Source organism: Ascaphus truei, chromosome 5 (assembly GCF_040206685.1).
Source record: "Ascaphus truei isolate aAscTru1 chromosome 5, aAscTru1.hap1, whole genome shotgun sequence".
NCBI lineage: Eukaryota > Metazoa > Chordata > Amphibia > Anura > Ascaphidae > Ascaphus > Ascaphus truei.
This window is the reverse complement of record NC_134487.1, coordinates 15847004-15871912: the sequence shown is the minus strand read 5'-3', so window position 1 is coordinate 15871912 and position 24909 is coordinate 15847004. Positions and strand designations below refer to the sequence as shown.

Genomic DNA, 24909 nt, shown 5'->3' with positions numbered 1-24909 from the left:
CCCCAAAGTATATACTTTATTAAAGTGAATGTTATAATATTTTAGACGTTTGCTATAAGACTCTATACAGTCAGCTAGGGCATCAGCATAGACAATGTCATGTCTGTATGGAGTCGGTAGTTCAAAGAGGAGCCGGGATGTTGAGAGGTGTTGGGGTGCGGTGGAGTACTGGGTCCGGAGAACAGAGACCCCCTGCGGGGAGGACCCTCTGGTCTGCCAGACTCAGTGGAGCGTGCCCAGTAGGTGGCAATGGATTGACTGGGGGAAGCGGAGAATGGTGGCGCGTTTCCCATTGGTCAATCCGTATATCACACCCACAGGGCATCCTGAGCCGGCTTGGCACGCTCCTCCCCTGACGTCAGCCAAAGTACGAGCCTCTATTTCTATTGGCTGGCAGGGAGGAATTCCCACGCTCTGATTGGTCGCTCTACCTACCTTCATGCTGAACATAGAACTGCAGAAGGTATGTAAGGAGAAGCCCCAGTCAGAGAACCAGGCAATCTTGTGGCTTGGGCCGGTGATGAAAAGGCGGCTTTTCAAAGTTGCTCTGTTACAAATAGCAGAGCAACCGGCTTCATTTTGAAGCTAGGAAAGTCTGCATCGCAGAGACTAAGTCCCGTCTTTTGCGGCCAAGTTCTACAAATCAACGTAGCGGTCGCAGCCAGGATTTCTTGCCGAAATCAATTCCAGGATTATCAGGACGAGGTCCCGGTCAGGATTTTTTAATGTGACCTCGGCCGCTCCTCCTTCTGCGCATGCGCGAACTCGGCTGCTCCCCCGTCCTGTGCATGCATGACCTCGGCCGCTCCTCCTTCTGCGCATGCGCGAACTCGGCTGCTCCACCATCCTGCGCATGCATGACCTCGGCCGCTCCTCCTTCTGCGCATGCGTGACCTCGCCCCCTCTGACTTCTGTGCACGTGCGAACTCGGCTGCTCCCCCGTCCTGCGCATGTATGACCTCGGCCGCTCCTCCTTCTGCGCATGCGCGACCTCGCTCGCTCCCCAATTCTTGGCATGCGCGAACTCGGCTGCTCCCCCGTCCTGAGCGATCTCGCCCGCTCTCCCTTCTACACATGCGCAGACATGGTGGCCCCCTTCTCGGTACCGCCGTATTTGGCGGATCGCCGGGAAGCGAAACGCAGAGAAGCGGGGCCCTACTGTATATCTATATCCAAGTTTTAGTGGCTATGCACTTCTTTAACCCAGGCTGCGCTGAAAAGCTGTGTAATGCGGCAGGCATAAGCATATAGGGATCAATGTTAAAATGGACACGAAGCAAAAAGGTGACACTGTGTGCTCATTTGCATGTCATTTCCCAGAATCCCTTGCGGCGGCGGAAGCACGGTATGCTTAGAGATAATGGGGACAGGCAAGGTTGCAGACCTGTCTGAGACGTGACTGTGCTCACACGGGGGGGATTTTTATTTACCACACACACACACACACACACACACACACACACACACACACACACACACACACACACACACACACACACACACACACACACACACACACACACACACACACACACACATTAAAAACATTCAAATTGTACCAGCAGCAAAGGGGTTAAATGGACATGTTTGTGATTGTAAGGCGTGCAACGACTGCTGGAATCTTATCATCAACGTTTATTGTAACCAAGGCACAATTTACAGGACAGATGGTCATGCAAACAGCGGCTTAAACGATGGAATCCCTGCACTCGACTGCAACTAAAACACAACACACGCACTGGGAAATCATTCACTGCTGTAACCTCTGGCAGGAAAGGCTTTTTTTTATTTTTAAAGGTTAAAAACTAGCATTGTCAACACAGTGTTACTTTAGTACAAAGGGCGTAGTAGTGTGTAGACCCGGGGTGGGCAACTCCTGTCCTCAAGGGCCACCACCAGGTCAGCTTTTCAGGATATCACTGCTTCAGCACAGACGGCTCAATCAATGACTGAGCCACCTGTGCTGAAGCAGGGATATTCCTAATACCTGGCCTGTTGGTGGCCCTTGAAGGCGGGAGTTTCCCACCCCCGGCGCACAGCACGCTCGGAGATCTGGAGGGTGGAGGATGTGCATTCTGATGTTTCCCCGATCATTATAACCGATTTCAAATGGTGCTAGAAAAAGCAAGACACTCTGAACACCAGAAGAAATCGGTTATCCTCTAAAAGGGGGTTCAAGTTATCGCTGCTCCGGAGGCGTCTTCATCCACGTTACCCGGGCGGGCACCGTGCTCCACACTGGGCAGTTACCAGGCAGGTGAGCACATGGATATATACAGTGTGTCTGCTGGAGGCTGCGGATCCTTCCGAGGTGGGAATTCAAAGACAACCTGGAGATTGCTGACTCGGTGCACAAATGAACCCGGTCAGTGGGATTCCTCACGGAAACACGGACACTTTTTTAATGGCAAACATAGCAATGTGTCATTCAATACCCGGCACCTGATTGGAAGCTGGAAGGGGTGGGGGGAAGGGGGGGTGAGGCCCTTCTCCTCAGTCTCAAGACCGCGTTAAGCGCTTCCGGAGAGCGCTGAGCACAATCTCCCTTAGAAAATGGGCTTTGACATGAGTACGTCACCAGGACACTCTGTGGATTAACACCTTCACTGCCAAAGGGGCTTGTGAGGCAATGTCTTACAGGTAGCATCTTAAAGATGAAGGAGTTTATATATATATATATATATATATATATATATATATATACAGTGTTCGACAAACCTATACATTTGCTCGCCCCGGGCGAGTGGATTTAACCCCCGGGCGAGTAAATATTGGCCCAAGCAGCACACGTTTGGTACTAGGTGGCGAGTAGATTTTTTTGTGTGGCGAGTAGATTTTTTGGTGATTTGTCAACCACTGTATATATATTATTATAATATATATATCATTCAATTATTATTTATTGTCCTGCTGGGATGCTGTTTAGGTGCAGTATACATTATTAGAGTCTCAGGAATGGAAGGTCTCTAAAATATGATTTTCTGTATACTGTTGTGTCTAGCAGTTTCTGCAACTGAAATGTACGGGTTTCTTATTTTCCTTACTCTTTGTGCGCTGTGGACTTTGTTTGTTTGTTTGCTTCAAATACGATTCGAGAGACAAAAGTTTAAAAAGGTACTAATAATAAAAAATAAAAAAAATGTATGGCCGAGTCTTCCAGCTGCGATTGCTGTACAATCTGATTTTGCTAAAATGTCATCTACCTATCGTGCCGATATCCTCTCCAGTAAGTGTAAACTTTCTGTAAGTGATGTGCTGACGTGCACACAGGTATTTGCTACCCTTTAGATGTCCTGGAATATGCTACGGCCGTGTGTGTGTCACATTGCATGATCTGAGTCATAAGTCTTTGCCTGGTGATACCCGTGGCTTACTTTTAAAACACCGGTGACTCTTATTATTTCAGTAAAGGTGCAATCTTACAGTACACTTGACTTTCTTAGGGGCTTCTGAGTGGGAAAGTGTTTGTCAATCAAGTGTTTTCTTTCACCTTACCACCCCCCCCCCATCCTTGTCAGACAGCCAATAAAGATAAGAGGAGGGGGGACTGTGGTTGTACAAGCTCTTGCTGATCACACAGTGGGAGCAGCCAGAGGAAATCACAGCCCTCCCAAGTCTCACTTTAAAAAATAATAAAATACTTATAATGTAGATGTCAGATTTATGTTTAAAAAGAAGGTGTTAATGACCCAGATCAGACCCCTGTATTGTTTCCAATTTTGCTTCTCTTTATGCTCCTAAAAATGTTCTTGCTCATAACCCACGTGGCGTGGGGCTGTGACCCACGTGGCTGCCATGATACCCTGGTTTTGAAAAACGTAAAGCTTGTATTTATTGCATCCCGGCATCCAGTCCACTTTATCTCCATACTACCTCATAGTGTGCGTGTGTGCCGCGGCTCTGCCCTCTGCATCCGCCTCTCTGTTTCTCAGTCCTTGCTGGAATAAAAATCCCCCTCCTCCTCCTAGAATCCCTGTTACTAATACACACCCCTATTCTTATATTTAATGGGGCAAAACAGCAAAGAGCCTCCAACCCCCCCTATTCAATATGCGTTGAAACCACTTCCCATAGCTGAAGAAGAGCTTCATTCAAATAGGCCTACTGTAGTATCACCGGGAAGCTGCTTTACAGCATATTTAATAGGAGCATAAACCCCAAACCTCACATCATTCAACAGTGAGACGCACGAATAATAATGCATGATAAAATGCAGTATTTCCCATGGAAGATGCAGGGTACAGACACAGTGCTCAGGTCTTGTTGATACATGCTGGCTTTGCTCCTTGGCTGTCCTCGCAGTGCAGTTTGTCTCCTTCCAAGGACACTGATTTCATATGGTGCTAGATATTGTGCAGTTAAATCTAAACCACCACATAAAACCAGCTTCCCGGAAAAAGTTTCCACGCCGTTTCAGCGCTGTCCGGCCACTCCCCGCGGTGATCTAGGAAAAGGAAAGCGGTGAAAACGTTAGGCAATATGATCAGTTTACATCGCGCCGTTCTTGCACCGCAGAAATCAAATATATCCCGTGCAAGACGGGTTCAACTCTTCTGGAACCGGTCACCTCTTTGTGGCGCGCTCGGCTTGCTGCCGACATACTCGTCAGCTCATTTTATTCAGTATGTTCCGAAGCGGCCAATCGTGGTGCGATCGGGCGGCACGGGAGCATACCGAATAACTAGTTAGTCCAACGTAAATACTAAGTACAGAATAACACCGGGAATTATTGTCCAAGAATACAGCGTCACACGCCCCTCCCATAACACAGTTATGCAGTAGCTACATATTTCTGATTATTGAAGCTTATCTGGCTGCAATTATTAGAGCAAAGCTAGTCGCTGATGGGGCTGGAAGTTAAGCCCCTTATGCAATAAGAATATGCCTGGAAGTGATTAAGAAATAAAGCAGAAGCGTTCTGCCTCCAGAAACCATATAGTACAAGTGGAGCAATGGCTTTTCCTATTAGATAGCTTCAAACCTCTTATCTTATTACAGACCACTGTCCACCTAGAAACTCTGAAACGAAAACGCTGCATTTTGCATAACAAGGCCAATGTGGTCTTTTATAAGTCATTGGTTTTGCAATTCCAGAAGGTTATAATAGAAGAGAGAAACCATCAATAACAGGGAGGGTGCAGATAGTGCATTATTAATTTAACAGCCTTATTTAAAAGGCGATCCAAGCAATATCCTATGTTTTTTTTTAATATATAATAAATCAGTTCTTTAGTAGTAGATCATATTTACTGCATTTTTTTAAATGTATTATTCAACTCTTAATGCCATTTTTAAGTAGTTTTATTATACTGAGCATCCTTTGATTTCTACAGCAGGATTTAGCACATGTCCCAGCAGTGCAAGACCTTTGTAACACTTTCCAGTTTGTGATCATTTGTTGCCAATATTCACAGAAGTTTGAGCTGCAAACTGTAACAATAGATAATGTTACCTTAGTAATATAAGAATACATTGTAGCTGCTGAGCTACACTGACTGAAGGATTGGGTTGAAACTGAAAGGCAGCCATTTAGTGAACCCTGGGAAGCAGGATCTTTGCTGATCGATCACGGGAGAACAAATCGATCGGCAGCTTAGGTAATTAGTTTTCAACAAAGGTAATCAAAGGCTGCCTACACACACAACAAACATACATTTATATTGATATATTTTTCTCGTGCTGCTTTGTTTGCCTCTTTAATACTTATTACTGGATGTTGGTGAATAAATAAATGCCCTAACTGTATCATCCACCGTGGGGTGCCTAATTATGAATCAATTATGGTCTTGGGTTAACCAAACGGAGTTATTATATCTACAGGCTAATTTTTTTTTAAATTTACAATGGACGTAATTATTTTGCACTACAAACAGATGAGGAATTTGCCTGTGCTGATGGTGAATGAAATCACCGGCTCGTAGGTTGAACTTGATGGACGTACGTCTTTTTTCAACCTCATCTACTATGTAACTACAGTATGTGTTCACAATCTTGGATGGAAAATTGCTGCCACTGAGAAATCGTGAAGAGGTAACACAAGAAACCAACAAGTGACTTTTGTTTGTTCATGATCTTGAGGAACCTGCGACAACGGAAAGCCATCAGCCATGTAAAAAAAATATAACTGGTTTTCCAACTTGTAAGGTTTCCATGATTTAAATATGCAATGCTGTCCACGCTGGGTCTGCTTTAAAGGTAAACGGCAGAAGGAGTGTCTCAGGGGCATGGGCACTGCCTCGGAAACAGGTGTACGGATCTCATGACCTTGGGCAAAACACTTTCTCTCTCTGTGCTTCGAGGTGTTCAATTGTAAGCTCTGTAGGGCAGCTCGCGGTTCATTAGATACTGCCATAAGAAAATGAGAATATTATTATTGTATGAAGACAGCTTGAGTCTCAGCGACATCTTCTTTGCCAAAAGCAAAGGTTAACGTTTCAAATATATTATGATAAAGAACTGTCCCATTTTGAGAAAGTAAACCCAAATATGTATAAAAAAAAAAAAAACAAGAAAAAGGTTTGCACAGAGAGGTGAAGGATTTGGAAATGAAGGTGCCAAAGAAAGCATATTACTAACAGTAAAAAATACTACTATTACTAACAGTAAAAAATACTACTATTACTAACAGTAAAAAAATACTACTATTACTAACAGTAAAAAATACTACTATCACTAACAGTAAAAAATACTACTATTACTAACAGTAAAAAATACTACTATTACTAACAGTAAAAAATACTACTATTACTAACAGTAAAAAATACTACTGTACTATCACTAACAGTAAAAAATACTACTATTACCAACAGTAAAAAATACTACTATTACTAACAGTAAAAAATACTACTATTACTAACAGAGTTGCCTATGGAGTGGCAGAAGGAACAACCTGATGATGCGTAGGGCGCTTCTCTAGGGTAGGGGCGGCCAACTCCAGTCCTCAAGGGCCACCAGCAGTTCAGGTTTTATGGATATTCCTGCTTCAGCACGGGCCGAGCCATTGATTGAGCCACCTGTGCTGAAGCAGGGATATCCCTAGTACCTGGCCAGTTGGTGGTCCTCGAGGACTGGAGTTGGCCACTCCGGCTCTAGGACATCATAGCGAACCCCCTGAGCGGCGGTGGCAGGTAAGACGGAACGGTGGGCAGCGGGGGAACTGGTTCAGGGGCCGCGCTCATCCGAGGAGGGAGAGCGGACATACTGTACAAATGATCCAGAGGAGCAGAGATGTCAATCGTGCGGGTCCCGAACCGGGGAGATTTTTTAGCTTTCTGACACAAAGAATGCCACAGAAAGGTACTGACCCGTGAGGCTCTCTTCGGGTTCATGTGACTGCTGCTTCTACAACTCAGCAACGCTGCTGGCTCCAAATCAGCAGGATTCAGAGGAAAGCGATGACAGGTCTGCAGGACTGAGCTATAACACATTTGTTTTAGAAAATCATAGGAGGTGGCCATATTAAAAACTCCCGGCAAAAAGTATTTTTGCATCAACACTAGGGGATTTCACAGTGATGAAAAAAAGAGAGTAAATAAATGTGTGTGTCTGTGTGTGTGTGTATATATATATATATATATATATATATATATATATATATATATATATATATATATATATATATATGCAAATATAGCTGTATGCTCATCTGCATGTCTTAGGCAGGTCTGCAACCCCGCCTTTCCCCATTATCACCCAGCACACAGCACTTCCACTGCAGCAAGGGATTCTGGGAAATGACATGCAAATGAGCACACAGTGTCACTTTTTGCCTCAATAACCATTATATATACATACATACATACATATATACACACACTCATGCATATATACACATATATATATAAATTATATTTACATATATTAATTGACTTTGCGAATCAAATAGTGATAAGGTAGAAGAGATGAAATGTGATCGCGCGTTGTTAAAAAGCATTGATATCTACGCCGCGGAACGCCTCCGTTTCTGCAACGTGTCCCCCAGCCCCCCCCCCCCCCCCTCCGGCAGGGACGGGGTTAATGTTCTCCTTGGCTGTCGGCGCGCTTGCTTGCCCTGCTCCGTGACACCGCGTGCCAGTCAGAAGACTTTGCAGAGTAAATAACCCTGTTGACAGTGCTGGTGTGACTCAGCAGGGAAGGTTCAATAATAACTGGGAAGGAATCACTGGTCAATGTTAGAAGCAAAGCTGGCAGCATGCCCGCATGCCGCCCGGCGAGACCGTGTGCTGTCAGACAAACAAATACCTTCTGCGGGAAGTGGATAGATACTTTGTTGACGAAGTGTGATGGTACTAAGGCAGGGGTGGGCAACTCCAGTCCTCAAGCGCCCCCCGACAGGTCAGGTTTTTGAGGATACCCCTGCTTCAGCACAGGTGGCTCAAATCAGCCTCAGCCTCAGCACAGGTGGCTCAATCAGTCCCTGCTTCAAGACAAGTGGCTTAATCGGTCCCAGTTTCTGCGCAGTTGGCTCAATCAGTGGCTCAGTCTTCAAACTGAGCCACCTGTGCTGAAGCAGGGACAGTCTCAAACCTGACCAGTTGGTGGCGCCTTGAGGACTGGAGATTCCCACCCCTGTAGTAAGGCTCATGAAGCACCATGAGTTTGTTTACGTTTGAAACACATATAAATATATATGTACAGTATATACAGCCTTGAAGTGGGGGCGAAACCCCGTTACAATCCCAGTATCAGCTCGTGCTTCCGGCACGTTAACTACCCCCCTTCTACCCAAATTAGATTTGGGCGAGGGACTCGTTGTGCCTTCAAAATGTTACGGAGCGCGCTGTGTCTACATGGTCTGGATTATTTCAAGAAGAAAGACAAGATAAAAGCATTTTCAGAGCCCAGTGTTTTTCTATATGCCGGAAAATAACATCGACAAGTACAAACGATGTTTAATATTATGTCGTATCCCACTGAACGGCGCCTGGTTCCCCCCCCCCCCCCCCCCAGACTTCATCCGAGTCATCATTATCTCACGCGTCGTGTTATAATTAGCAAAACCAAGGAGGGATTTCACAATGAGAATTTTTTTATATATATATATATATATATATATTTTTTTTGTACTTTCTGGTTTGTTTTTCACTTCCTTCCTCACGCTCGGACGGGCGGCCCCTCCCCTGTGAGGTCACAGTTACTCAGTACCCAAAGGGGAACAGCTTGTTCCATTCGGGTAATGTTTACCTAATCTGCTCGGAACAATGTGAATGGACATGATGCATCCTTAACCCCTTCATGGCCAGAGCGGGGGCTGGCCACATGTTGCATATGCTGTCCGGGGTCACACGGATCTGGCAATGGGGTACCGACCGGTTTCACTATTGTTTGTAGATATATGTTCTGGGCCGCTCCGGCTGTGAAGGGGTTACACCCGTGACCTTCCTTTATATAACTTCATATACTAACTCAGATAAACAACATTAGACCTGCAGTGTTGCATTCTTGCTAAATGCCCACTTGAGGGTGCTGTGTGACTGCACAGGAGACCTACTGTATGTATATTACTGCGGTGACCTCCCTGTGTTAGTCTCAGCAATGTCAAAATGCCATATATAAAAACCCCGCTGCCTGTAGGTCAACACGTTTCCCTATGGCTTGATTTGCACAGGAAAATGAAAACCTGCGTCAATAGGAAAGCAAATTAATCTTACAGGGTTGTTTCGGTATAGCAGTCACCCACAGGGACCTGCAGTGCCCCTATTCCGGCACAGTAGCGGTTAAAGAAGGAGCCGTCTCACCCATCACATTGCCAGGTAGAATCAAAACCATAAAGCAATCAGGTCCCCCGCTCAGGATCTACATATCTACCATAGTGGCAGCATATTAGGGATGGTCACAGTGCGCGACCGCAAACAGAAGTCATCCAAAGTTCACGAAGGGACGGGATGCAACACGCACCGTGTGTTTAAACGCCCGACGAAGAGAGACAATCTCCCCGACGCGCCCTTACGTTTCTCCGGTGCGCCATTAACGCAAACAATGATGCTCCGGGTGTGGATACTCTCTCTAGTTCTGTGTTTCCTGCCTATCTTCAGGAACCTTTATTATAAGTATCAAGACAAATAAAAGATTCCGTCTTTCCCATTCTGCCTGATACAAGGCCCCTCACCCCGACGCGTTTTGCCATGGATGGGAAGTGGATAGGAGATCTCATTCATTTCCCTTTGATGGGCGTTTTTACACCCGGGCACGTACACCTAAAGTATTTCTGCTGGTGTAGTTTACATGAACTGTTTGACTAAGGGATTAATCTCATCAACGTTTAACCAGGTTAGACTACGTTACACCTACTAATGCCAGAGTTAGTTGCTTTCCCTGCTGGGAATTTGTGGCTATTTTGGAAATGCCCAGATAACAACATCTTTGTTATCATCCTCACCCCTTCGAGAAAGTATTCACTGTACTCCCGTCTGCAAAAGCACCAAGGGAATGTTGGATATTGCCGAGCACGGCACTTGCAGGGGCCCCGCGCGCATCCCCACAACATTTAAATGAAAAGCCGGGGGGGAGCACACGATGCCTCGGTAACTGCCTCGTACCTGCTCTCCATTGGCTTCTGGCGCCGTGTCGCCATGACAACGCGGCGTGACTGTGTTATGGCGAGAACAGAAAGTGACAAAACCGTAGCGTGCACAGCAAATACAACACACCCCTCTTGTGAGCACCTTCTCAGAGAGGGCGGCAACTCTGTCCTTCCCCATTATCTCTTAGAATACAGTGCTTCCACTGCAGCCAGGGATTCTGGGAAGTGACATGCAAATGAGCGCACACATTATGTCACTTTTTGCTTCCTGTCTATTTTAACATGGACCCCTGTAAGCTTCTGCCTGCCGTATTACACAGGGTTTTAAGCATGGTCAGGGTTAGAAAGAAGTGCACGGCCAGCAACCCCACCCACAGACAGCTGTTTGGACATTCATACTTTCATGTTGTACTGTACTTGGTAGATTTTTACACTCGGCCCTTCCCTCTGGAAATCCCCTTTGTTCATTCCCCACCAAGCGCAGGCTCCTATCTGCACGTCTGAGATGAAATACTACCTTCTCAGTAAATAACTGATATCGCCTGTGTGCCACCCGGCGTCACAGCGTCTCTTAACATACTCACCCTCCCAGGCACGTAGTAATAAAACACCTGCATGCACATACAGTACGTTTACTGCTACTGCCTCGGAGGCACACCACTTAGGTTGTAAGCTTCTTTGGCAGAGGTGTTCCTTTCCCATTAATAAATGCTGCTCTTGTTCCTGCAGTGCTGTGCTGCATGGTACTGTAGGTGATGCACAAATCAAACTAATACAATGAAATAAATGGTCGAAGCAATCCCGTTCCATTCAAATGTTTGATCGTGCCACTGGTTTGTCCATAACAATATAAATATGGTTTCATGGGGGTATAGCATTGTGTCGGCAGCACTGGAATCTGCCCCGAAGGGCAAACGTTGGGGCCGAAGACACGATGAAGATGACGTAGCATGCCTGAGTGCACGGTGGGATTAGAACCAGGTGACTCAGAATTCACAGTGCACTTTACCACCAGGCCAGGAGTGGCCAACTCCAGTCCTCAAGGGCCACCATCAGGCCAGGCAATACGGATATACAGGTGGCTCAATCAGTCCTGGCCTCAGCACAGCTGGCTCAATCAGTCCCAGCTTCAGCACAGGTGGCTCACCTGTGCTGAAGCAGGGATGTCCTTAAAACCTGACCTGTTGGTGGCCCTTGAGGACTGGAGTTGGCCACTCCTGCACTAGGCACTTCTTCTCCCCTCGTAAAAAACGGAACAGTGAATCTCCCAAGCATCGCTTCCCAGAGATCCCAGCTAAGCCGCACATAGATACAGGATACTTAATTCCATAGGTGATAGTAGGGATATAGTCCGAATTTATGAGTATGCTCAATATAAATTGTGCCTACCGAGCAGAATGAATGTGTCAACCACAAGTGAAGCCCACAATCAAGCCGGACATCAAATGGGGTCAAATAAACACAGGCCGCCCTAGATCCAGGTGAGCAACAACAGGTAACAAGCCTTCATCAATAGAAGACCAGCACAGGAGGTTAATGATGTACTCACGGGCCCGTTCGCTTGCGGTAGCGAGAGATATGATCCCAGCGCGCATCCCGCGAGGAGAGATCCGTAGAAGTAGAACAAAGTAGCGTGGAACGCAGCAAAATGAGAAAAGGAGAACTGGAAGCCGGATCAACAGTGAAAAAAACACGGTGCCCGTAGAAAAACTGACGCACTTCCTGCCGTCCCTGGCGCTTTATCAAAGCTCTTTGATAAAGCGCCAGGGACGGGGGGGGTGGGGGGGAAAACGCGTCAGAGTTTTTCTTCGGGCACTTCTTCTCCCCTGAAATGGACACAGGATGTACTTGGGGTGGGGGGGGGATCCTGACCTGAAACACCCTTGAAGCTCTAATATCCTTCAAAGCATTACCTGGCGCACCCACAGGGGTATCAGGATTACATGTCAGCGCACATGATGTCATTAGTCAGTGCAAGTTATTTCTATACAGACCTGCTGCTTCCTGCTCGCTAGTCCTCCTTATCCCCCCCCCCCCAACAGGCCACCGAGGTCCCTGATTACCTGACTGTGCTTCGAGAGAGATGACTGCTTGCTTTTGATGACGGATATGACCTTGACATCTGAAGCAATGGCATTGGGAGGTTCTAAAGCTGCATGTCGATCAACAGAGGGGAGTGGGGCCGGGGGGGAGGGGGGTGGGGTGCAATGAGGGAGCACTCCTTCCAGTAATGGATTCCTAGGGTTTTGGACACGCTATGATTCAGGGCTACAGAAGCCACCTGCTAAGGGATGACATATCAGAACAGGATGTTGCTGCGGGCGGCAGCTGCCAGCCTCTGTGGCAGCTACGACTGCATGCCACCGACAGCTGAACATAGTCATCAATGATGAATCTCAGCTAGGTAGAAAGGTACAACAGGGCTACTACACCTGTCCCGATTCCGGCATGGGAGGCATCTTATTCCCCCGAGACCCAACACAAAGGTGATTAGGGTGTGAATATTGCAGGAGGGTTGGGGCTTGATTACTGCACTTTGATCGAACAATCCACAGTACTGTTCTTGTTATCGTTGTTCCAGTTGTGTAGCTGATTTCCTCAGGGTCACAAGAGTCTGTTAGCCATAAAACTATGGATTCCATGACGACTGCTGATACACATTAACCCCTGCACTGTAGGCACCTACATGCTTGTAAATTCTCCCAGGCCATTTCAATAGCCCTTACAGTTATTTTAATTATTATTATTATTATAATAACTATAATAGGAAGTAACACAGCAAAACACAACTTACACCTGATACAACAAGTAAACAAAGCTTCAGCTCACGAGCGTGCAGACTAATATGGACAAGTACCCTATAGGCAATAGTTTGCCAAAAGATCGGCACTGATACCTGATACCAGGATAGAGTAGGCAGTGGGAGAATGTATTTATTTATCTCAGCTTGTTGTAGGGTCACCGTTGGCTGGATTCCGATGAGGAAATACTGGTTTCCCACTATTTCCACATTGGAAACCAGCAAATGGTGAGCAATTCTTTCCCCTGTCTATTCTATGATGATATCACGTATCGCTGCCAATCTGTTGGCAAAATATTACCCATAGAGTATTTGTGCAAATTAGACTATTGCAAATGTTTTAATAGTCAAGATGTCTAGGCAGTTTGCTGGTAGCCTGGCATACAACGAGTGTCCCTTCTCCTAACAGCAAATAGCTGCAGAGCTTCTCAACACCATGAGAGTTCGAGTAATGAACAACAAAGAATGAAAAGACACACTGGTCAGATTGTATTAACAGATGTATCACTGACCTAGAAAGTAGACAAACAATGACTAGTATGCCTTTACAGTTACCTATACAGTGTAATGAAGGACCCATGCCCTAAAACGTGGAACCTTAAATGATTCAATAGAATCGGCACAATGAATGCTAAAAGTGCCAGATGGTGATGGAATATTCCATGCCGAGAAGATGAAAAGAAATGGTACCCGCGCATGGGAGGCATTGAACACGACTAATATTGCTCATTTTTGTTGTGAAACTCCAGTCAAATAAACGTAACTTGAGGTTAATCAAATAAAGAAAGAAAGAATACTATTCTTAAGATGTAGACTTAAGGGCAAATGGAGAAGGTCATTCTTCACCGTAGACTGAAAGAGGCATGAATGAACAGAACAGTCTCTCGTAGACAGGTGGGAGCACCTAGTTTTAAGGGAAATAAACAGCCACGTGAAAACCGGTTAGGAAATAAGAGGCAGAGGATCGACTAGGATCCTCCGTTCTAGTGTAAGGAGGAGAAGTAAGAAGACTACATTTGCCAAAAGAGCCTTCTGTGCCATCATGTCTGTGTTGCAATGCCTTATAAATAACTGGCACACATATATTGAATGTGTGCAGCTGCCACCACAGAGCATAGGAATTAAAGCAGTTATCACTTATTACAGAGCAGCTTCTACCAAATCATGGTGCACATTAGATGTTACTGTGTTTGATCTATAATTAACCTGCACCTGCTTCCACCTCCTGCTCTCCCACCTGCCAGTCACTGCTTTCCACCTCACCCCAGTGGCTGGCACCGACCGTGCTTATGGACACGGGGACTGGTTTAAATTACCCACAACAAGAACTGAGAAATAAGCACGTGGCAGCATTTTGCGGTGTGTTTTCATCTCGGGGCTTGAACGGGCATATTCTAACTCGAGGCGCAATACGGAGGTTTTTGAGAAAATCCCCATCGGTTTTGCGTCACATCTTCCTGGTATTCCCGTGTCGGCGAGTAAGCTTGCGGTGTATGGAAACTCTAACACGTGTGTTTTTCATTCAGTAACATCAGATAATAAGAAATATTGTGAGTGACCTACTGAGTTTTCGCTCAATGTGATGTTGAATGGAGCGCCAACGCGTTTGTAGGTAGAAGTGACTGATCTTTTTGTGTGCGCATTTTAAGGAACACCATCCAGTAAAAGACCTTCGCCAGGAAAGTCCCAAAACAAGAGTTGTTCCTTTAACTGAAATAAGACACATCCCCTGGTCTTAATTCACTTGTATTCAACAGCCAACGCTTGAATATGTGGTCCTGTTTTCTGTATCTATCTTGCGTGAGCAATTCTGATTGATATGAGTTCTCTCTCAGACTAAAACAGGGGTGGCCAACTCCAGTCCTCAAGGCCACCAACAGGTCAGGTTTTCATGATATCCCTGCTTCAGCACAGGTGGCTCAATCAGTCCCAGCTTCAGCACAGGTGGCTCAATCAGTGTCTCAGTCAAAGACAGAGTCTTTGACTGAGACACTGATTGAGCCACCTGTGCTGAAGCAGTGATATCCTGAAAACCTGACCAGTTGGTGGCCCTTGAGGACTGGAGTTGGCCACTCCTGCCTTAGAACATGTTCATTAGTATAATGCTGAAGTGGATAATGAGACTATTACTGATTATTATTAATAATAAACATGCAATGGAAATGTATTAACATGGGAAAGGGCCATCGTTGTTTAATGTGTGGTCATCAGTTACAGGTATTTCTTCTTCTCAACATGAATTTATCCGTTAGATAGACTTGTCCTTGCATCGCATAATACTTACATTAAATGACTATCTATCTATCTATCTATCTATATATATATATTGGCCCTGGCTGTGCTCAAGGCTGTGACCATGCAGCAAGCTTAAGCCTATAGGGAACCGTGTTAAAAATGGTTTTTGAAGCAAAAAGTGGCACTGTGTGCTCATTTGCATGTCATTTCCCAGAATCCCTTGCTGCAGTGGAAGTGCTGTGTGCTGGGTGATAATGGGGAAAGGCGGGGTTGCAGACCTGTCTAAGACATGCAGATGAGCATACAGTTGTATTTACATTTATATATATATATATATATATATATATATACAGTGTTCGACAAACCTATACATTTGCTCGCCCCGGGCGAGTGGATTTAACCCCCGGGCGAGTAAATATTGGCCCAAGCAGCACACGTTTGGTACTAGGTGGCGAGTAGATTTTTTTGTGTGGCGAGTAGATTTTTTGGTGATTTGTCAACCACTGTATATATATATATATATATATATATATATATATATATATATATATATAAATAAATAAAATGGAAATAGCCGTGTTAGTCCAGTTGCGATAGTGCAGATTAAATGAGTACTTCAGTATTAGGTGATACCTTTTTTATTTGGACTAACAATGTATGTCATAGGACAAGCTTTCGAGAGTTATCCTCTCCTCCTCAGGTTTACAAGATTTACTTGTTTACAAAGGATGCAAAAGACCTCTTAGAAATGTTCAAAAATATGTAGTCGGCCACACGCCCCTATCCTTACTTACAGGTAAAGACGTTGTAGTGCCGCATCAGAGGAAAACAAGGGTAAGTATAGATGTAGTCACCACAATGAAAGACGCTGTCCCATCCCAGTAGGTGTCCGTGGAACACAACACGTGGGTGCCATTATCTTGTGAGGCACGTCGTGATGGCCAGTTGTCCTTCCTGGTGAGAGCTCGACTACCCTACTGGGATGGGACAGCGTCTTTCATTGTGGTGACTACATCAATACTTACCCTTGTTTTCCTCTGATGCTGCACTACAATTTCTTTACCTGTAAGTAAGAATAGGGGCGTGTGGCCTAATACTGTACATATTTTTGAACATTTCTAAGAGGTCTGTGTTTGTCTTCTTCTTTTTGTTTTTTTTTGCGTGTATTTGGAGGTTCCCTGGCAGAACCTTGAAGAGCTGAGGAACCCAGCTCTTTGAAGGCTAAACACATTGATCCTCTTCATCACAAATTATCTGGACTATTGGTTGAGCACTGGTAATCTGTTTGCTTGTGGTTTACAAAGGAATCTATGGCTAAAACAGAGGCTTGGAAAGCAGAAAAAAACAGAGATTTAGATAAGGTGGGGTGACAAAGGGATGTTTGAAGAAATTGGAAGGGTAATAAAACGGTGACATGCCCCACGAGAACACCTGCTACAATTCAGACAGAAAGAACCTACCACACACATACAACCCTACCCTAGAGGGAATACGAAAAATAATCAAAGACCTTCAATCCATGCTGGCAGAGGATGAGACATTAAAAGAAATCTTCCCCAAACCTCCCAATGTGGCGTTCCGGCAACCACCAAACCTCAAACAGAAATTAGTCAACAGAAAACTTCATAACGAACTTAAATACCCTGATAATGGCACAAAACTCTGCAAACATATATGCCAAGATCTCACAGCCACTCACAATCATGGAACACTCAATGTTAAAGGATCATACTGCTGCACATCCAGGAATGTGGTGTATATGATTCAGTGCAACAAATGTGACCAAGGATGCTACATTGGGGAAACCAGCCCAAAACTTCAAGGCAGAATGAATATGCACACACTCTATACAACACCATGAAGAAGGACGATACTGCTCACCTGTGGGACATCACTTCTCACAACCAGATCATTCCATAAATGGTTTAAAAATCTAAATCCTCAATGGAATGTTTAAACGCACCCAAGAACGTCAAACATTTGATCTCACAATGATAAGACTCTTTGACGCCAAAACAAGAGGACTTAATGCGGATATGGGGTTTCTCACACATTATCCTGTCTCTCTGCCATGTTCTTATCCCCAACCTCCCCCCCCCGCCCCCCACAGCATCCCCTTCCCCCTCCATGCTGTTACTTATCACCGTTTTATTACCCTTCCAATTTCTTCAAACAACCCTTTGTCACCCCCACCTTATCTAAATCTCTGTTTTTTCTGCTTTCCAAGCCTCTGTTTTAGCCATCGATGCCTTTGTATATCAGTATTGCTGACCCGAGGAAGAGAGAACTCCCGAAAGCTTGTCCTATGACATAAATTGTTAGTCCAAATAAAAAAAGGTATCACCTAATACCGAAGAACTCATCTATTCTCTACTATATACTGTATATAGTCACCTGTATATATGTGTGTGTGTGTATATATATATGTGTGTGTGTGTGTATAGATAGATACACACACACACAATTAAATCAACAAATCTATTTCCCAAATTCTGGTCAATTATCGTCCCCAGCCACTTCTAGGTTTTCTTTTTGCAATACCTTCTAATGTGCCAGCATGAAAGTATTTCATAGGGGAGATCGGACTTGTGCTTTCAAAACCACAAGTCTCTTGATCAGATTACAGTATTTGTTTGTTTGTCTTTTAACCAGATAGGTTTCCTGTTGACTACAAGAGTCGCCCACACACCCTCCCCCCCCCCATCGTCATGATTTCTTGAAAGATTTTCAATAGCCTTGTGCATCGTTTCGTTTAGAGTAACCTCATGCTGCAGAGGAACGATCAGCTAAATCTTATTATAGATCTCCCTTTCCAAAAGAAATATGCACAGGGGATTTTGGTCCATATTTACTAAGCCGTTCTTAAAGAGCCACTTAAAAAAAAAATATATATAAATATGTTTGTTTTAATATACACAGCCTTTGATTACCTTTATTGAAAATGAATTACTTAAGCTGCCAATCGATTTGTTCTCCCGTGATCCTTCAGCAAAGATCCTGCTTCCCAGGGTTCACTAAATGGCTGCCTTTCAGTTTCAATCAATCCTTCAGTCAGTGTAACTCAGCAGCTACAATGTATTCTAATATTACTAAGGTAACATTATCTATTGTTACAGTTTGCATTCCAAACTGCTGGGAATATTGGCAACAAATTAGTCACAAACAGGAAAGTGTTGCAAATATCTAGCACTGCTGGGGAGGTGCGCTAAACCTGCTATAGAAATCAAAGGATGCTCAGTATATTAGAAAACTCGTTAAAAATATCATTACGTGTTGAATTTGAAAAAAAATGTAGTAAGTATTATCTAATACTACAGAACCGATTTATTAAAATGAAAAAACCCCACATGTAGGATATTGCCAGGATTGCTCCTTTATCTGGACGGTGCCTTACAGCTCAGCACAGGGTAATAATACTGTAACCCCTTTTATCTTTCATTCAATACATTGTCAGCTGCAAAGCATGGACTGACAGAGTCTGGGCGGTGCCGCTGGAGACACGAGATTACCCTCCAGCGGTTCCAGAGATATACTTACCATTTGGACCGGACCAGAGGAAAATGAAATGTATTGATTGACCCAACTGATTGATGGTGGCTGTCACTCCACTAAACTGCCCACTGGACTAATACAGCTCAACCCCCTTATAACGCTGTGCTTGGGGTCCAAAGACTCACATCGCGTTATAAGTGGATCGCGTTAGAAATAATGTACAATTCTATGCATTGTACAATAAAGTATTTAAGATACCAGTAATCGTGCTGTAAAGTATTCATAAATACGAAAATTGGGAGCCACGCTTACATCGCGCTATAAGCGGATTCGCGTTAGAAATAATGTACAAGTGTTATGCATTGTACAACAAAGTATTTAAGATATCAATAATCGTGTTGTAAAGTATTCATAAATCCGTAAATTGGGAGCCACGCTCGCATCGCGTTATAAGCGGATCCGCGTTGTAACGGATCTCGCTATAACGGGGGTCTAGCTGTATTGTGTATTTCATTTTTACCAAATCTTAATTTTCCTACTTCCCTTTTCAGGTTGAAGTCAGTTTGTTTGATTCGCTTCTCCGGTTGCCTTTGTTCTGTGCATTTTTGTGACCAACTTGATTACAACTTCCTGGAAGAAAACCCCTATCCCGGGGAACGCGAAACGAAAGCAGCGAGTGGCCCCCAGCTGTATGTTATCCTGCGCAGATCCCATGAAGCAGCACAGGATGCAGACATCTTCTCCTCCTCACAAAACTACAATAAGACAGTCGGACCATGAGCTGTGTGTTTACCTTGATGGATACTGGCGGTCCCACAGAGATTAACCCCCAAAGCTCCAGGCAAATTAAAAATTTCTCCGACAAGAATACTTTGACGGGAGAACAAAATGGCCGCCGGGAACAACCTTTGGCTCCAGAGGCCAAATCGAGAGCTGTAACGTCATCAATTCCAATGCAGCTTTCTACTGGTGATCAAGGCGGGCAGGCCCAGTTCTGGGGGTTCCTGATTGAGCTGCGTGGAACCCCCAGATCTTCAAAGGTGAAAAATAAATAAATGAGTGTGTGGGGATTTGCTTTATGGGATTATTTACATGGATGCGGGCAGCCATTCATGTGAAAAGAACTAATAGTGAGCCACGGCATAGCACTATTTAGTCAATCTTAGCTTTAGAGTTTACTAATCCCCACTTAGAAGATGAGGACCTCTTAAAAAAAACAACGATACACTATTTGCTGTGAAAGAACCTGCCACCCCAGGGCACATATTAAAGCTGCAGACCAAGCAATATCCTACATGTGTGTGTTTGTTTTTTTCACAAAATCAGTTCTGTGCTATGAGAAAATACAGCTATGAATGACATTTTTAATGTATTATAAATGTAACAACCATTTTGTTGTTTCTATAGCAACCATTTACAAAGTCACACCCCCTTCCTCTTCTGAAACAGGCTCTGGCACACCCTTTTTTGAGCCCTGCCCTCTCTCTCGCAGTGCGCCAATTGTATCTAGTGACTGCCTGGTCACATGATCTCCCCCACAGAACTTTGCATCTTTGGCCCTCTTCTGCTGCACTGACAAGACATTTAGTGAACCCCAGAGGTGAATCTTCGCCGATCGATCACAGGGGAACGGATCGATCGGCAACTTAGCTAATTACTTATCTTTGTGTGGATCGTATTGGTGCACATATTAGAGGGGGAAAATAATCACATTTAGAAGGAAAAAAAACGTCAGCTTGGACTGCTGCTTTAAACTATGTAGATAATTCAGCGGTGTTGTTCCACGATACAGTTATACAAAACACCTCCTGAACCCACAAACAGCGCCTGCTCCCCGCTCCCGTTAGCCCAGAACTAGGTGTGCGCTGAGCCAGCGCTCTCACCTTCCGCTCTCTGACAGTGAGAACTCACAGGCACGAGGAAGCAGTGTGCTTGGGAAAGGCCCTTCCAGAAGACTGCATCACATGTCCCTTTCTGAGGTTACCTGCGTTCAGCAGCTAGACAAGCCCCATACTAACTGCTCAGCCTGGGTGCAAGGAAGCCCACGCCACGTGTCACTCCTAACACACTCCTGAGAGCAGCATGCAGCTCACAGCCGGCCGGGAGCAGCACAGACTGATTTCTTTTTCCGTTGATTTAAATGTTATGTCCCAAATTGCTATTTTTTTCCAGCATTTTTAGTTTTTCATATCTTCAATCAAACGGGGCGTTTCATTATTATTCTGGGATCGAATGTCGTTTTGGGGACTTTGCTTTCTCTCTCTTCCTAAGACTGGGGCGCTCAACTCCAGTCCTCAAGCCCTCCCAACAGGTCAGGTTTTCAGGATATCCCAGCTTCAGCACAGGTGACTCAATCAGGGGCTCAGTCGGAGCCACCTGTGCTGAAGCTGGGACTAATTGAGCCACCTGTGCTGAAGTAGCGAATGATTAAGCCACCTGTGCTGAAGCAGGGATATCCTGAAAACCTGACCTGTTGTGGGAGGGGAGGATGGGGGGGGGGGTTGAAAACTGGAGTTGAGTATGCCTGGCTTAAGATGCAATGGCTTATATTTAAATAAATCTATGGTGTTGCCTATCTTGTTCGTCTCTGTACAGTGCTGCAAACACTGGCATTTCTACATATAATAATCGTGGAGTTTTATGCATTATTGTATTCCAGGTTCATGACGTTTAAATGACAACTGAGTCTAAAACTTCGAAATTATGAGACTAAAAACATGTTACCGTCTGCAGATTGTAAGCTCTTCAGAGCAGGGACTCCTTTTCCTAAATGTTCCTTTTATGTCTGAAGCGCTTCTCCCCTTTATGTGTTATTTGTATTATTTGTTATTTATATGATTGTCACATGTATTACTGCTGTGAAGCGCTATGTACATTAATGGCGCTATATAAACAAAGACATAGATACATAGACACATACATACATACATACAAAAGGTCAATTAAATACAGAACAAGCCTAAAAATCAAATTTACCCAAAATAATCCAAATTCCAAATCGCTCTGATATTAAAATTTGCTGCCAAGTTCTACTGAAAGTAAATAAAGCAAACTCATTGCTCCTACTGCACTACTGTGTGTCACAGAGGATAGTGACTTGAACCACCGTAATTATTGGAGAACACCCCTACTCCATCTTCTACAGCAGGGGTGCTCAATTCCATGCCTCAAGCCCCCCCCTCCCCCTAGCACACCCCAACAGGTCAGGTTTTCAGGATATCCCAGCTTCAGCACAGGTGGCTCAAACAGTCCCAGTTTCAGCACAGGTGGCTCAATCTTTGACTGAGCCACGTGTGCTGAAGCAGGGATATCATGAAAACCTGACCTGTTGGTGACCCTTGAGGACTAGAGTCGCCCCCCTCTTTCCTCGTTTAGTATGAGAATTGTCTGTCGCTAGCACGGCCGGGTGGAAATGAATCTGAGAACAGGAGGAAGGGAGGGAAGAGGTGTTTGTTTTTCCCCCCTGCAAGAAGCGATGAACTGAATCAGGTACAAAAACCGTAACATAGATGCAACCAAACTGTGCTCCACCCGCAGTCTGAGATATAAAAGATGGTCTTGATGGAAGATTAAAAGAATCTTCAACACAAGCTTTGGCTTTTACAGCAGATGTATCTCGTTATCTACCACACAGCAGACGAACTTTCCCAAACACACAGGTTTGCCCATTGTGTATGGGACGCCCCTCTTGGGATTTCTTATCTGATCCACCTTTCGTTTTAATATCACTGATGTTACCCGCCTGACACCTAAAGCCCCCCCCCGATACCAGCATTATCATCAGGATAACAGCCCCGTGCAGCACCAATGAAAGAGTTAATGGTACAACGGCTAAGTATGTCAGGAATTTTAATGACTGCATAAAAAATAAATAAATACATAATTGTCTTATAAATGTATAAATGACACGCCTCGGAGCGCGGCCCACACAATCTCGTCCCACAACGTGAAACAAATATGCCTCCTGTGTTTTAATCAAAGCATCAAATACCTTGGCGCTTGGCGGTTTCCGTCCTGCCGCCGCCTGCCTGGACAGGCAGGGGAGAGGATGGGCGGAAACCCAGGTAGTGTTTGCATCTGAAGAGTCACGTTGAAACGCGAAACATTTTGGGAGCGGCGTGAAGATTATTTCAGTGAAAGGAAAGGCCACACCCAAGACGGGAAGGTGTGGCGGATGGACCACGCACAGTAGTAACCTACATACTGCGCCATTATACCAGGGGTGGCCAAACTCAGTCCTCAAGAGCCACCAAACAGGTCAGATTTTAAGGCTATACCTGCTTCAGCACAGGAGGCCCAATTGAAAAGACCGAGCCACCTGTGCTCCAGCCGGGATATGCTTAAAATCGGCTTGTTGGTGGCTTTTGGGGACTGCGTTTGGCCACCCTTGTGTTACACTGCCAGGAGGGAGCTTTTAACAGGGAAATACTGTGTTCGAAGGATTGTTACTTGGAATTGCTATGGATTGTTACTTGGAATTTCTATTAGTAAAAAGGTACTGGTGGGTGAAGTCAATGCCGGGCCGAGAACACAAAAACCTTGGGCGTCTATTGGCTATAACCCTTTTAGTTTGTCATCGTCAACCAAGTTCTGCAGCCGCACCGTTCAGAGTCCGTTTCCAAACGAAGGCGTTTGGGTCAGAGACCTCCACGTAGAATACATAAGTCAAAGCGCTTTGACAGACAGCACACAAGCGCTCTAATCTCCGACTCTGGACAGAACGGTGAGACAAGGCAGTGATGAGGGCGGCCAGGAACATAGTCCTCTGTGTACTTGTGTAGGGAGAGGTGACTCAAGCTGGAATCAAAACGTGTTGGATGTGGTGATGGAGACGCTGAAAGAAAAGCATCTAAAATGGTCCGGGCTCTCTTCTTAAAACCAGTTTCAGGACCGATGTACTGTACTGTATGTATGTAAGTACTGTATGTATGTATGTAAGTACTGTATGTATGTAAGTACTGTATGTATGTACTGTATGTAAGTATGTAAGTACTGTATGTATGTACTGTATGTATGTAAGTACTGTATGTATGTAAGTACTGTATGTATGTATGTAAGTACTGTATGTAAGCATGTAAGTACTGTATGTAAGCATGTAAGTACTGTATGTATGTAAGTACTGTATGTATGTATGTAAGTACTGTATGTATGTACTGTATGTAAGTATGTAAGTACTGTATGTATGAACTGTATGTATGTAAGTATTGTATGTATGTATGTAAGTACTGTATGTATGTATGTAAGTACTGTATGTAAGTACTGTATGTATGTACTGTATGTAAGTATGTAAGTACTGTATGTATGTACTGTATGTAAGTATGTAAGTACTGTATGTAAGTATGTAAGTACTGTATGTATGTAAGCATTTAAGTACTGTATGTAAGTATGTAAGTACTGTATGTAAGCATGTAAGTACTGTATGTATGTAAGTACTGTATGTATGTAAGTACTGTATGTATGTAAGTACTGTATGTATGTAAGTATGTAAGTACAGTATGTATGTATGTAAGTATGTATGTAGCATGTAAATACTGTATGTAAATACTGTATGTAAGTATGTAAGTACTGTATGTAAGTACTGTATGTATGTATGTATGTAAGTACTATAAGTACTGTATGTATGTAAGTAATGTATGTACGTACTGTATGTAAGAATTGTAAGTACTGTATGTATGTAAGTACTGTATGTAAGTACTGTATGTATGTACTGAGTGTATGTAAGTATGTATGTATGTAAGTACTGTATGTAAGTATGTATGTAAGTACTGTATGTAAGTACTGTGTGTATGTAAGTACTGTATATATGCAAGTACTGTATGTAAGTAATCAAAATGAACAATGAGGAAGAAAGGGTGGAAAG

At 44.3% G+C, this 24909-nt stretch overlaps 1 protein-coding gene across 1 annotated transcript in view; it reads right to left on the bottom strand.

The window, feature by feature from the left end:
- Positions 1-1620: 1620 nt before the first annotated feature.
- Positions 1621-24909, bottom strand: part of LOC142494627 (uncharacterized) — a 223779-nt gene continuing 200490 nt past the window's right edge. The window contains exon 5 of the mRNA XM_075599057.1: positions 1621-4444. The gene's annotated coding sequence lies outside the window, so the exon portion shown is untranslated. The remainder of the gene's footprint in view (positions 4445-24909) is intronic.